Below are 4,274 nucleotides of genomic sequence, written 5' to 3'. Positions count from 1 at the left end.
CAGCGGGACCCCGGTGAGAAACTGGGACTGTCCCGCCGGATCCGGGACGGTTGAGAGGTATGCGCATATACTATGAAATGTGGCGTCGCTACCGCTGTTGCGACTGCTCGCGGCGCCACCAGGCATGGGGGAGGCCATGAGGGCAGGCGGCGTGGACCCCCTCATGCCGCGGTGGCTGATACATCGGTAGTTAAGCCACTGTGGGCTGGTACTGTAAAAGAGGCATATATAAGGCACTGTGGCTGTGTTATGGAGGCACTGTGTCTTACACAATGCCTTAGGCTCTGTTCATATGTGCGTCATGGCTTCTATTCATAACGGACGCCACGACACTGTGCCAAATCTATCGTACTGTTATGGCGGTTCTGTGGTCTGTTATGAATGGCACTGCAGCACCTAAAAACTGTACTTAGAGCGCTCATGGCCTGCCACTTTTTTTTTTTTACTTAGAAGGTATGCACCCACCTTCTTTTCCTGCTATTTTGTCCAGCAGAAATGACAGAATCTGAAACGATGCTCATAACGTAGCCTCCGACGCCGATCGGAACAGAGCCTTGGCCTTATAAAGAAAACAAAGTATAAAAACAAGCAGCAAATCACTAATAGGCATTACACATGTACCATAATAAGTTTTTATATGAGTGATTTTCCGTAATCGTGGGACTGATAGTAGCCCTGGGGGTACTTGTTTGTTCTTCCTTTGATTAGAGGACATTTGATATAGAAACACTGAGAAGTACCGCCCTATAACATGAAGATACAGTGGGAACATTTTTAAAAGCCGCCCTAAGCCCCGGTTGGCTTTTCTAAGCTTCATATATGTTGACCTATGTGTTTTAAAACCTGCCAAAAATGACATTCTTCCAATGTCATTGTGATCAGATATGCAATTCCTTTGTTAAAACATCAACTGGACCGTTTGCTAAGATCTGACAATTCTTACTGCAGCTGTTCTCAAGTTAATACTCTTGACTTTAGTCAGTCCCTTGAAGTATTAGTTTCCAAACCAAACGCTGTGCTTCACCATTCAAATACAATACAAATATCACATTTATACAAATCACAAAAACATCACTAACATTCAATATATTCATTTACACCTAAAATATACATATGTAGCCTATACACTATATACTTCTATGCTACAGACCTTTTATTCAGAAGTGTAACTTAAAGTTCCTAGGCCCTGATGCAAAATATCTAGCAAGGCCACCTAACTTTTAACTTCACCTCAAGCATCAATTATCAACTGCAAATACTACACCTCACACCCCTAAAAATGCAGTGATGTCACTGCACATGAGGGATTTTTCAGTTATGTCCCAGAAACGGGATAAGGCACACAGTGATATCCCACCAAAATGATAATAACAGTGTTGTCATTGTACATGGATACAAAAACAACAACACCACAATAAATGTCAAAGTACAGGGATAATACACACAGTGATGTCACAGTACAGGGATAATAAACACAGTGATGTGACAATATAGGGATAATAAATACAGCAATGTCACAGTACAGGGATAATAACAGTGATGTCACAGTATAAGGATAATAAATACAGTGATGTCACAGTACAGAGATAAGAAATACAGTGATGTCACAGTACAGGGATAATAACACAGTGATGTCACAGTACAGGGATAATAAATACAGTGATGTCACAGTACATGGATAATAAATACAGTAATGTCACAGTACAGGGATAATAACAGTGATGTCACAGTATAAGGATAATAAATACAGTGATGTCACAGTACAGAGATAAGAAATACAGTGATGTCACAGTACAGGGATAATAACACAGTGATGTCACAGTACATGGATAATAAATACAGTGATGTCACAGTACATGGATAATAAATACAGTAATGTCACAGTACAGGGATAATAACAGTGATGTCACAGTATAAGGATAATAAATACAGTGATGTCACAGTACAGGGATAAGAAATACAGTGATGTCACAGTACAGGGATAATAACAGTGATGTCACAGTACATGGATAATAAATACAGTGATGTCACAGTACAGGGATAATAAACACAGTAATTTCACTGTACATGGATAAAAAAACAATGATGTCACAGTATGAGGAGACAATCTAGTAATGTCTCAGAACAGGGATAATAACAGTGATGTCACAGTATGAGGAGGCTTAATACAGTAATGTCACAGTACAGGGATAATAACAGTGATGTCACAGTATAAGGATAATAAATACAGTGATGTCACAGTACAGTGATAATAAATACAGTAATGTCACAGTACAGGGATAATAACAGTGATGTCACAGTACAGGGATAATATATACAGTGATGTCACAATACAGGGATAATAAATATAGTGATGTCACAGTATAAGGATAATAAATACAGTGATGTCACAGTATGAGGAGACTTAATACAGTGATGTCACAGTACAGGGATAATAAATACAGTGATGTCACTGAACAGTAATACTAAATACAGTGATACTAAATCATTAATGTCACAGAACAGGGATAATAAAGAAGCTAATACAAGAAAATGCACGCAATGATGTCACATTTCAGAGAATATACACTAGTGTTCCCATGTGTGGCAGAGTGGCCATTGGGCCCAGGTGTGATTACAACCTCAGAGCCCCGATAGGTAATTACACCCCTGCTTTAAGTTCATTCAGTTTATAGTGGCACTCAGAGATTCTAATAACAGACTTGGAATGGGACCATATACTCCTCCAAAACAATTTTTAGCGACCTTGGGTTTGGTATTAGAGATTGGTGACAGGGGTTTATGGGAACATTCCCCCTTACGCACTTATATCCTACAAATATTTATCAAAAGTTTGAAGAAAAACTTCTTGGCATAGTTGTCTCAGGATTATAAATTCCACTTCTACTAGTAACATCCTCTCACTTAAGTTCACACTACATAGGAATAAATACAATCAAGCCAGTCTCTGCATAATGACTGACTACCCGAGAAATCGGAGGTTGGAGGACCACCTAAATGACCATGTTTCAAAAAAAAATAAAAAATAAATTAGACCCCCCTACGAGTAAACAGGCAGACAGGAAGTAGCTGGCAGGCAGAAACTTAAAGGGGTTATTTCACTAAAGACTTTGATGGCGTATTGTTAGGATATGCCATCAATGTCCAATCAGTAAGGCTACGACTGCTTTGACCCCAGCTCCCTTCGGCTTCTGTTGAGTGGAGCGGACGAGACACGGAGGGGTGAGACACTTTGCTTATGTTGCTTCCACTTTCTTTTAGTGATCGGCAGGGGTTGGACCCTTAGGGCTCGTCCACACGCTGCGGAACTGCTGCGTTTTTCCGGACGGAATTTCGGACAGAAAATATGCAGCAGAATACAGTAGCAGCATAGTGGATGAGTTGCGTAAAAATTCAGAGCAGAAATTTACCTGCGGTGCGTATTTTGCGGACCGCATCATGTCAATTCCTGCTGCGGAAAGTGGCCAGAATTGCTGAGTTTTTCAGAGGAGATGTGTCCATCTCCTAAAATTGTGAAAAACGCGACAAAATATGCACCATTTTCTGCCGTAAAAACCGCAGGAAATGGTGCTTTTTTGCCGCAGCGGAATGTCTGCGTTTTTCAACTAAATTGCTGCAGAAATTTTCGTTGTGTGTGGACAAGCCCTTACCGATTTGAACAGTAATGGGATTTCCTAGCGATATGCCATCAATGTCTTTAGTGAGATAAACTTTTTATGACACAAGACCTCTGGAGAACCAAGAACCGATTAGAAAAAAAAAAAGTCTGCTTTTATCTAGATACAGCGCCACTCCAGTCCATGGGCTGTTCTGTAGCTTCTCATCCCCATTCAAGAGAATGTGGCTGACTTGCAGTACCAGACACATCCCATGGACAAGAGTGGCGCTGTACCTGGATAAAAGCACACTTTTTTTCTAATCCTGGACAACCCCTTTAAGAAATAGTTAAACCATCAAAAACACAAACCATCCAACTAAACCATAGTTACTTGTAACGTATTGCTGTATGAAAACATGCATGATAATACATCTGAAAGGTCAAAGAATTAGAGCAAACTTGTAGGTATGTAAATATGACTTCCTGTTAAATGAAATAAAATGCTTTGGGTCTTTGTGGGAAACTGTTATGCATTCCTTGTTCCCCAGCAATGACGGTGTTAAGCAGTTTAACCTTGGCCAGGCATGTCCCTTTGATGTCTATTGATGTCCTGCATTTCAGGGATGTGAGGGGACTAGGCTTGTAATCCCCTTTACAGATCAATGAGTCATCCAGC

The sequence above is a fragment of the Rhinoderma darwinii genome, chromosome 6, assembly GCF_050947455.1.
Source record: "Rhinoderma darwinii isolate aRhiDar2 chromosome 6, aRhiDar2.hap1, whole genome shotgun sequence".
In the NCBI taxonomy this organism is placed as follows: Eukaryota; Metazoa; Chordata; class Amphibia; order Anura; family Rhinodermatidae; genus Rhinoderma; species Rhinoderma darwinii.
Note: the sequence above shows the minus strand (reverse complement) of the source record.